This window comes from Ambystoma mexicanum, chromosome 9 (assembly GCF_040938575.1).
Source record: "Ambystoma mexicanum isolate Mex_15411 chromosome 9, UKY_AmexF1_1, whole genome shotgun sequence".
Lineage (NCBI taxonomy): Eukaryota > Metazoa > Chordata > Amphibia > Caudata > Ambystomatidae > Ambystoma > Ambystoma mexicanum.
Window position 1 is genome coordinate 1,111,980,570 of NC_090931.1, and position 12,117 is coordinate 1,111,992,686.

A 12,117-nucleotide genomic window follows, 5' to 3' on the forward strand; every position below is an offset into this window, starting at 1 on the left:
GCGAGTTTCGCCATCTTCAAACAGGCGTAACCCAAGGTCCGCTCGGTGGAAACAGAACGAGGGCCATCGTCCAAGCTCTCTAGAATTGGAAAGAGTCCCGTCAGGTCCCCAGAAAAACTGGAACATTACCATCGAGCAAGACATCTCAACTAAAGGAAAAGAGAAGTCATCTGGCGACCGGAACCAAATTAGTCTCAAAGAAGATCCAAACCGTTGGGCCTGGCTGCCCAAAGCCCTGTCAACAAAACAAGGATACTAGAAATCAAACATAAGACAGATAAACAATGATTCCTCTGGTCAGTCATCAAACATGGAATCCATTACCGGCCTAACCTTGGGTTCCTGGAACACACAAGGCTTCATCCACCTGACAAACTCCTCAGATGTAAACTTGGGATCATCTGACATTTGGTGTCTCCAAGAAACATGGATCCAAAACAAACCAACGATAGAGGGCTAGGTAACCATCTTTTCTCAAGCCCTAAGAGGAGCCACAGGTCGACCAAGGGCCGGATTACTGACTGCTCTGCGCATCGGATCCAACCTCCAGTTTCTTAAAGTTATAAAGGAGGAGCCGCACATCTTGGCAGCGCTGATTTAACGAGGTGCCAGCCAACAAGGATCAAGTAAACAAAAGAAAACTACTTACTTACTAGTAAACTTGTACTGGAACCCTAAAGAATGTGCAACGGAGCACTTCTTATCAAACATCGAAAACATTTTGAAAGATGCTCTATCAAACAACTCAATTGACAGTATAATCATCTGTGGTGATTTAAATGTCAAGATCATGCAAAAAAGAGTTGAACATTCACAAATAAAAGCCAACATCTTAACATTGCCAGAAAACTCCCCACAAAGAGGAAAGAAATGGGCAAACTTGATGGACACTTTCGATCTTCACAACGCCCACTTCTTGGGCAAAGCATCCCACCCGGTCCTCCCAACCTGCGAGTTATCAGGAAGACACGCTACGCTAGACTATGTCTATCTCTCCAGAAACCTTCTGACGCAGGTCACAGGCTTTGAGGTTATCAGAACACGCAACAGCGACCACAACCTTTTGAAAATGACGTGGACAGCTTCCCGGCTACACGTCCATGAGAGCTCGTGTGTCCCGAAATCGGCCAACATTGAGACCCACGCCAACGCCGCACGTCTGAGGTTGAAAGGCTCAGCCATTACGACACTAACCACAAATTATTGTCAAGCAAAAGCACTGGACATTTTAAGAGAGGCAGGTAGCCTCACGGACTACTGTCCCCTACTAAAGCCATACCAGATTAAAAAAACTGGTAGTCGAAGCAAAGTGAAGACCCACCACTATAACAATTTGATAATTAGAGAAAAAAGGCTGATAATGAGACGAGCCACAAGAAAGGCTAGACGTTTTCCTTCCACTATTAAGAGAGAAGCAGCTCGGACCGCTACCAATGTTTATAAGAACTGGTTAAAAGGCTTCAAACTCCAGCTTTATCAAGACGATTCCGAGCAAATGCTGCGAGTACTTAGTGGCAAGCAAATGAAGGCTTTCTGGTCATTGATTACTTCAAAAAGCTCATCAAGTGAGGATGCTTTATCATCCAGCGTCCCAGAAGAAGCCTGGATTGCCCACTTTTCAGCTCTCTTCGGCCTACCCGAGAAGGGGATAGAATCTTTGAAACATCGAAGTACCCATTGGGACATCGAACTTGACCCAACTTGCATTGAATCTAAAATTAAGAAACTAAAATCATCACGAGCACCCGGCCCTGACGGTCTGTAAAACATGGACTTAAAATCCAACCCGGCAAGCTGGTCTATCCTGATAGAGGAAATCTTTGAATCGTGCATGGCAACTAGATCTATTCCGACGTCCTGAAAGACAGCAAACGTTGGGCCTATTTACAAACCAGGAGACAGAGGCGACCCAAACAACTATCCCCCCATCGCACTCCTCGACTGCATCGGAAAACTATTCGGAACCTTCCTACTTGAAAGCTTCAAGATCTGGGTGTCTTCTTCAGAAGGGTGGGACAATTTCCAAACTGGCTTTAGGAAAAACCTAAGCACCATGGCAAACATATTTACTATCAACATTCTCAAGGCCAGAGTCCAGGAAGGGGCGGGGCCCCCCATGTGCCTGGCTTTTATCAACTTGTCCAAAGCATTCGACAAAGTAAACAGAGAGAAGCTATGGACAAAACTTACCAACTGGAACTGTCCCCCCGCCTTGTTGGATCCTATACAAGAACTTTACTCCGAAACATCTATGAGAGTCCGACTCAATGGTACAGGTCTACTCTCCTCACCAATTGGTACAAACTGCGGGGTAAAGCAAGGATGTCTCTTGGCACCGGCACTTTACAATGCCTTCACTGGCGACTACCAACATGCCGAAAGAAATGTAAAAGCTTTTCCCCCTTCTCTGGGCTCTGAAAAGATCAGTAGGCTGCTTTACGCAGATGATATCATTCTAATTGACCAAATGAAGATAGGGCTCCAGTGAAAACTGGACAATTTGAATGAATATCTGAAAACCAACGATCTGGAAAGCAACGCCCTGAAAACTAAAGTGATGCGCCTGATAAAAGCGGCCAAAAGAAAAGCATCAGAGGCATGGTTCTTCAACAACGTCCGCCTCGAGGAGGTCAAATCGTTCAGATACCTGGGCACCATGTTCAGCAATAAGATGAATGAGCAACCAATGCTAGACCTCTTGATCAATAAAAACAAAACCTTGACTAATCAACTGATCATCATGGACAAAAAATGTGGTCGCTTCTCAGTCAAGGCGGCAATCAACTTTTACAGGATGAAAGTGGTCCCAGCGCTTACCTACGGTGTGGCAGCCATGCCAAGTATTCCAGACTCAATTTGGCCCAAACTGGAAGGCTTCCTCTGGAAAAAAGTCCTCCGACTGCCTATCTCTACGTCAATAACTCTTATAAGAAGAGAACTCGGCCTTATCTCACCCGAAGGCACGGTATCCCTTAACAGCTTGATTTTCTACAGGGAAGTGAGATCGTCTAAGGAGAAAATCTAAACACTAATCCAAGAAGAAATCAAGAAAGGCTCAAACAAAATGCTAACAACCTGGATACATAAAAACCAAACTCTCCTAAAAACAATAGGAAGTTCAGAGGACAAGGTTTTGGTTAATCCAACAAAGACGGCAAAAAAATTGAAAGAATTTGACTGGTGTGACACACAGCTGAAAGCTCTGAATTACAAATCTGCGACCCACCTGCTGCTTTTTTCCCAAAAAATAAATGAGCCTATCAGCTATTTACTGAAGTTCCCGAAAAAGATCTTTCGTTCGACTTTCTTGAGAGCAAGACGGAACATTTTAAAAACAAACAAGGTCTTGAGAACTCGAGGCAAATCTGTGACTGACTCTTGCCGTTTTTGTCTGAATCAGGACTCAAAGGAGAGCCTAAAACACTTAATTCTCCATTGCCCGGGTACCACTGGCAACAGGGAAACCCACCTAGGTCACCTCTATTCTGAATTTTCAAGACTGGAGGAGGACTATTGGTGGTCTTTCTTGAGGAATGGGCTAAGTCGAAGACCAGTCATCGCTGTTGTAAACTTTCTGCATAGTTTGAACTTGGACGCTATCTGTCAATGACCAGAAAAGCCTTAAAGGACTGAGCCCTTTGATAAGCAACTGGACAAGCAATTTGAAGAAACAAAACGTGAAAACATACAAAGGTTTTTGAGGAAATAGGATTTTCTTTTGTAAAAACTGTTAATTCAGTTAACACAATAAAAAATGTTTTTAAAAAACGATTTATCGTTTTAAAGGTTATGTGAACAAACAATAAAGGTACACTTGCATCTTAATACTTAAGTGTAAAACATAAAAGACTTCATCCCAGCAAACATTTTTATAAAGGGAAAGAAGAGCTGAAAGAGAAAAAAAGGAAAGAAAGTGAAAAAATTAAATAAAACACCACACACAGGGGCGGGTGGGGGTAGGGTCTAATAAACCTTAGGGAGTGGATGGAAACAGCTATGCATAGAGATTGTTAAACACACCCTAGATCGCCTCATACTTATGATGCTGGTCCTTAGCATGGAAAGAAACTCTCTCCCTCCTAGTTAGAAGAGGCAAACTCAGTAGCCCATCATCAACACAGGGGGAAGTATCGCTCTTCCATAATTTCAGAATATATCTCTTAGCAACCAAGAAAGCCCTAAAAGCCCAAAGGAGTTTACCACTAGTCAATACGATATCAGAGGGAAATAAGCCAAGCACACCAATAAGTGGCTCTTGGGGTAGTGATAGACCTAAAACCAGATCCACTCTTTGGAAAACACCATCCCAAAATAACTGAATCTTCCTACATTACCACAACATATGGAAGGTGGTGCCTACATCACATCTACAACTCCAGAAAACATCCTCACAACACAACTTGCACGGCCACATCTTCCAAGGAGACCAATACAAATAATTATTAATCTGCTGTTGTAAATACCAGAGCTCCAAATCAACCTTGTACCTAACCGGCCCGCACATATGTGGCTCCACTCAATATCCGACAACAAACGGCCTAAGTCTGAATCCCAATTACCTCTACCATAGTGCGATGCCAGTGTAAATACAGAAAGCTTAACAAGTTTGTATAAGGTAGATGCAGAGAGAGGCATGGTTTTAGGAGTACGACCGCAGGCGAAGGCTGCATGGCAGCATTCAGTGCTGTATAAATGTCAGCAAAAAGATTGTTCAAAATGTTATAACAGTGAAGTTCTCCTGCCCTCAGTTTGTACTTGAAGTGCCAGAATTCAAAGTCAAGCATGTTCCGGCCATCATGGACCTGTCCAATTCTCCAAATGCCAGCTTTCTGCCATGAAATCCAATACAAAGAATAGTTATCCTGTTGCCCAGCTCGGTTTCTCCACAAATTAGAGTCCGTGCAGAGCAAGTATTTCTCACCAGAAATCTCATTGCATCTCTTCCATTCTTTCACAACATGTTTTATAAATGGTGGAGTCGAGCTGACTGGTAATATTTTGTCTGTAAATAAAATAACATCAAAAGGCATTTGCGAAACAGCATTCCTTTCAATGCTAATCCAGCCTTTACAGTCAATTTGGTCAATCTTAATCTAGTGATGCAAAGTGCGGAGCATAAATGCAGTGTGATAAACGCCTTATATCATGGTAACTAAAACCACCTAGATGCACAAGTCTCTGAAGAACATCTTTCGGGATCTGAGCACGGCCTCCCTCCCCCACAGAAACCTGTTCAAGGATTTATTAATACTCAAGAACAGTCTATTTGCGAGCGGTAGAGGAAGCATATCGAAAACATATAATAATTTGGGAAGCAAAGACATTTTTACTACGCTAACCTTGCCCCAAAAGGTCAGTTTCAACTTCTCCCATTTACAGCAAAGTCTATCTATCTCCATAAGTTTTAGTCAAATGTTATTCACAAGGAGCGATTCAACATCTCTGTTCACATGAATTCCTAAATTCTTAAAACCTGAGTCAGCCCACACTCCACGATCTACATTAAACAACCCCAGATGACATGAGAGGGAGATCGGAAAAACTAAGGTTTTGGAGACATTCACCTTATAGTTAGAGACATTTTCAAACCTCTGCAATGACAATAAAAGCTCCCGATACGATTGCTCAGGATCTGAAATCAGCACCAAAAGATCATCTGCGTACAAAAGGACCTTTGAAGTGTAGTTCCCAAATGGAATGCCCTTTATTTCTGGATGATTCCTGAGCACAAGTGCAAGTGGCTCTCTGAACAAGTGGAATAACAACACAGACAAGGGGCAACCTTGACAAGTCCCTTTCTGGATTTGGAAATAGTCTGAGATGCAGCCATTCACAGCCACAGCCACCCTTGCACCAATATATAGAGCTGTAAAACGTTGGAGGAAACATGGTCCACAGTTTACTTTCAGCAGGATTTGACAAAGGAAAACCCAGCTCACCCGTCAAAAGCTTTTGTCACATCAGTGCTGACAGCTGCATATGCATCAACGGAATGTCTCTTGAGGTAAATGACATTAAGCGTAAATTGTCGTAACTATTCCTATCGTATACGAACCCTGTCTGGTTTTTATGAATCGGTTTAGGAAGCAAGCCATTCAGCCTTCTAGCAAAGACTTTCGCTAAAGGCTTAATATCAACATTTAAAAGTGAGATAAGCCAATAATTCTCACATATCAAGTGATTCTTAGCTGGTTTAGGAATAACCGTAATTAATGCTGTCTGCATCGACTCAGCAACCGCTTCCGTATGCACAATCTCCATATACAACTGCACAAGGAAAGGGGCCAGGACCTGGCAGAAAGCCTTATAAAACTCTATCGGAAATCCATCAGGCCCAGGGCATTTACCATTTGCCGACGCCTTTATCGCGTCTTCAATTTCCTGGACTGTAATCACTGCATCAAGATCTAATGTATCCTGCTCATCTAGACTCAGCATATCTAATGAACAAAGATAATCACTGACCTCCAACTCCGACACAAGTCCATCATCTCTGTATAGAGAAGCATAATACTGCCTGAACTCCTCACAAATATCTTCATTTGTTCTCAGAATTGTGCCTCCACTATCCACAACAAAGAACACCTGTCTCTTCCCTTCCTTCTGCTTTAAACAACTCACCAACAACATGCATGATCTCTCACCTTGCTCCCAGAAAGCTTGCCTCGAATAAAATAGATATATCTCTGCTTTCTGGCGGAGTTCACAATCCAGAGCATTCTTAGCATGTGACAAAGCTGACATATTCTCCTCACTTGGAAAGCCACACTAGCGTTCCGTAGCTACCTCGCGCGCTGACATTTTATTGATACTTAGCCCCTTGAGATTATATCGCAATTGCGTATTAATTGAGTTCAACTTGCATTCGGCTACCTGCCTGCCTTGACAAATTGGAAATTGTGTATGTCAAGCTAAGCCTCAGATGAAGAGCTAGTCAAATCTCGAAACACGTGTCAGGCTGTCTCTCCATTCAAAATAAACTCAAGACTTCAATTCTTAATTTGCAACTTTCTTGGCGCAGTGTGACTGGGACCCCTCCTTTTGTTTAACACACACAATCCTATATCTTAAGTCTTTCCTAAACAGAATACAGACTACACCAACACACAGCACAGCACCTATCATGTCATGCACACAACTATGTTTAGTGGTAAAACCACCTTGCAGTAGTAACACTGTAAGAAAACCCTCGATAGATCACAGATAAGGACCACAGACCAAATAAAAAAGGAAAAGGAAAGAAGAAAAAAAAGTAGGAAGTGGGAGGGGCACAGAGAAGAACACATAAGCAAAGGTATTCATCATTGATACAATCAAATTTAAAGTTAGAAAACTGCTCCACTTGCCTCATAACTAGAACCGACAAAAAAAGAGTAGCAGAGGAGTAACAACATCCACCCACCAACAAAATATCAGCTGCAGAGTGCAAACAGAGGTGAAGCAACTAAACTAACAGCATTATCTACAACTATAAATAGAAGGGTCCAAGAATGTTAAGCATCAATGACCATCAAATTAAATAGATCCATGTGAAAGGAGAAAATTCTGCACGTATACACATACATACATCTGCCCACATCCATATGCATATATACACATTCACATACATATATATACACATGGATAACTGTACACATACATAAACATATGCAAACAAGCACATGTGTATTCATACATCATATAAATCAATTTCAAGATAAGAACTTGACACAAAAAAACCTACAGTTATCACTGTACTTGAGAACACGATGACAGTACATCTGGAAGGACATGTCATATTGTGTTTATGAAAGGTTTACTGTAGAATATAGCCACATGAATCCCTATGCAATTAACTGCAAATTGTATCCAACCATTAGCAAAATACAATACTATAAACCCAAGTTAATTACTTAGCTAAAAACAATGCATATTACATGCGCTTGTTAAGAGCCATCAGACCCTACATTAGCGAAGCAAATAATGCCAATATCGCATGGGCGATTATACTGTCTCGCCTGGATTACGGCAATGCTCTGTTAGTGGGAGCTACCAAGAGGGAGTTACAGAGATGTCAGGTTATGCAGAACAATGCTGTTCGTATTGTCAAGTGAATTAAATACGGCAAACACATATCAGTAGGAAGGGAAGATCTTCAGTGGCTTAGAATGGAAGAGAGAGTCAATTTTAAGGCCATGATGATCGTACACAGATGTGTATTTGGTGTGGCGCCTTCCTACTTTAAAGAGAAGTTCTCGCTTTGCACACCTAAGATAAGCCTTAGCTCAGCCGATGTAGGCCTCCTGGTGATCCCATAGGTTAGTCGGGAAGCGGGTAGAGGTAGAGCTTTCTCGGTCAGGGCAGCCAAGTTTTGGAATAGGCTCCCAGCGAACCTGAGACAGGAAAGTAATTACATCACCTTTAGGAAATCACTGAAAACATTCTTATTTCAGTAAATACCAAGGTAACAGGCACTTTCTAGGTATAGCTATGGCTAACCTAGAATTCAATCTTCCTTTATCCTATTTTCATGTGGATCTTTTCTCTTAGGTTTTCTCCGCGCCTTGATGCCTGCGGGCTTTCGGCGCGTTACAAGCAAATAGAAATAGAAATAGAAATATATCTCCCAGTTAATTATACGCTTATCTCACCAGGTCACATACTCACTAGGACAAAGACTGCATTACTTAAGGACAGTGTGTTTAGTTCACAGTGGACATGCAGGGATCCCTCTCCTAAACGATCTCTAATACCTCCTCCAAAATACAGCATAACTCCTGGGCGGGTATTAAAATAAGTTTTAACTCGGGGTTATTCTCCATTGTACAGATCTTGTAGCATTAGTCTCATGAAGCCAAATGAGGACGGATCACGGAATGATAATATCTTGGGCAGCATCAACTCCAGACATCAAAGTCACTTAGGGGCTAGCTTCCTGATCACTCAGCCCCTGGATTACCAAGTCAGCTGCGTGGACAAGTTGTAGATATGGCAAATGTTCAGCGCGATCTGGCAACGCAAAATTGCCTCCAAGGGGCATCCCTTAAAGAGCACAATCAAAGCACACACACACCGCTGACCCGGATCCAGCCATAGAACTCAGGAGAACTTTCAGTGAGCAAGATACTGCGGGGAGTGTCGTCTAATATCGGTTTGGCTTCTCTTAACTCTCGAATGTCAGGGAGCTCCTCCTATGCGCAGAAGTGCCATGTCGCGGTCACAAAGGAGCAAGGAATCCTCTCCACAGGAGAGGACAGAAAACACTGTACGCCGCCCATGAGTGCCATGATTGACACAGCGCAGTAAGCAACTAGAGGAAGGGACCTTCCGAATCATCTGTGCGTCACGAAGAGTATGCAGAAAATCATGGTTAACAGACATTTCCAGTTCAAAATGCCAGTTTGATTACCTTTGGGTTTTTTCTTCAGATTTCCTCACCTCCATCTCATTGTCTCATCTCCGTTAAACAAAAAACAAACAAAAAATAAGCACCTACACAGACATACAGTTTTAAGTCACAGAGTCATAACAAACATGTTACAAGTACTAATCTTTTGGGCTCCAAGCTCTTGATGGTTCACCATGGTTAGGATGTAATCCTTTTAGGAAAGAGAGTGCCTTGAGGTGATCTGAGAATGAGTGTGTAGTTCCATCTACAACAACCCCAAATATAGCAGTATAGACCATATAATTAGTGATGTGCTTTGTCTCTGGACAGTTTTTTAGAGTCAGAAAACAACATCCTTTGTGCAACAATCTCTTTGCTAAAGTCATAAAAAAAACCTGATGGTATATTTCTCACCCCACTTCAGTACTCCCAGCTCTCTGGCTCTCTTCATCAGCATTTCCTTCACAGGGTACCTTAAGAATCTTATCAGAAAGGCAAGAGGGGGTTGACCAACCCCAGGCTTAGGGGCAAGAGAGAGGTGTGCCCCTTAAATTCCCAGTAACTTCCCTGGAGGCAGGTCTAATAGTTTAGGCAGTACTTTTTGTGAAATGTCTGTAAGGTGGCCCCTTTTCGGACCTTCTGGGAAGCCAGTAATTCTTATGTTTGACCTCCTACTGTAATTTTATTGCTCAGAGATTTTATTGTCAGCTGCTTCCAAAAGCACTGCCAGAGACTCTGGTTTCTAATTCCTCAGTAAACTTCTTGACCATGGATTGATCTTTTCTCATTTCCAGCACTGTCTGTTCAATCTTCCCAATGGTTAGGACAACACCATCCATGATTTCAGTCAAGTAATCCTCAGTGGACTGGCCTTCAGGTCAGGCACCAACCAGGCTTCTTTCACCTTAATCTCTGACCTTTTAGAAGGCTGGGAGTCTCTGTTCAAAGCATAAGCGGGCTCTCCCTCCTCATCACTCCCCAATCTGGATATTCTGGAGCATCCAACATGTCAATTGAGTCTTCCATAACATATATCAACAGGATTTTCTGGGCAGGAGCTGTGATCTCAAGCTGCCATCACTCCAACCGCCAGTTCTAGAATCTGTAAACATTTTACCTAGCATATTTATCTAAAGATTTATATTTTTGGTGAGTACTTTACCATGCTTTGTGTACATTTCAGGTTCTCTTTGTAAGCAGAGTTTTTAACTTGCCATCTCATCCTTAACATTCTCAACCCCACATTTTGCATGGTTTCAATTAGTATTGTTCAAAGCCAAATGTGGGGTGTGACAAGTGTAAAGATGAGAGGGCAAACGAGACTATGGGCCTCATTACACGGATGGCGGAGAACCATGACGCTATTGGCGCCATGGTACATGCCGGTAAAATACCGGCACCGCCTTGGCGGAAAGGGGAATTACCGCCCCATTCCAAGGTTGGCGGGGCGGTAATTCCCCCTTCCACCATTGCCCTTCCCCATTCCCATTTTTGCCCCATAGGGCATAATGGGAATGGGGAAGGCGCTAATTACGGTACCGCAAATTGCGGTAGCGTAATTAGCTCCCTGGGTCCCTTTGCGGGTTGGTTTTTAACGCCTGCAAAAAGCAGGCGTTAAATTCCCCAACCCGTAAAGGGACCTCGTAGTAAGGCGGTAAGGATTTACCGGTACTGGTAAAATACCGGTACCGGTAAACCCTTACCGCCATCCGTGTAATGAGGCCCTATATCTCCAGGATGTGACAACAGAGGTTTCTCTGGTTCTGGTCCTGTGCTGGTTTTCAGGGCACAAGTCAAGGATACATGTGGGTGGACAGTGCCTGCCCACTTTTTTAGGGGCAAACTCAACCCTTTTTAGGTATTTTTGGGGGCAGCATTAAAAAAAGTTTGATAGCTCAAAGTTGGGTTACTAGTATGTCAACATAGGGTGTCATGTTTCCAGTGCAGATGCTTACCCGCAACTTGCGGGTATGCGTCTGCACTGGACACCACATAAGTTTCATCAAAGCACACGTTTCCTATTTGGATTTTGTTTTCCTTGCAATAGTTCAACATAAATTGTTGGGTTTAAAAGGTGTGTACCTTTTATACTTTTCCAGCATAATTATTGGAAATTCTCCTCTTACGGTTCATTATTTTTCCAGTGTTGGTTACTTTTTTTGAAAGGCAAATACTTGTCTCACTTACTATGCGTATTTTAATGGGTGGCAGCTTTTGGTTTTTGCTACGGGGGCAGAGATTACCACACCGAGTGATGCAAGGGAGCTGTACCCATCCCCAGGTTGAAATGAAACAACACATTTTGCAGCAGAAATAGAAAAAACAAAAAGCCATATAATTTATAGGAAGTAAGGTCTAAACGTGTAACATCTCAGCAGCAGTAACTTTACCTCCTGCTGAGTTGTCTTTGCAGCATTCTACTATGGGATCCCTTGCTACTCCCGCACCTCCACAGCAAATTTGGCCTGCCCACGCACGCCATTCAAAGGTTAGGTGGTCCACTAATGAGGCCCCTTTCACACTGTGAAGTGAGCAGCACTTGCTAATTTTACAAGATGCAAGCTAACACGTCACCAAGCCTGAATCCAACAGGAGAGGGGAAAGATTCCTGACACAACCAGTGATTTAGTCTGAGCATGGCATGGAGAAGCGTAGGTGCACCCATTCAGAAAGGGAACACCTACGTCCTCTGCCCCGCATGCTTAGCACTTATGCTAGCCTATGCATATATTATTGAGTCCCCCATAACT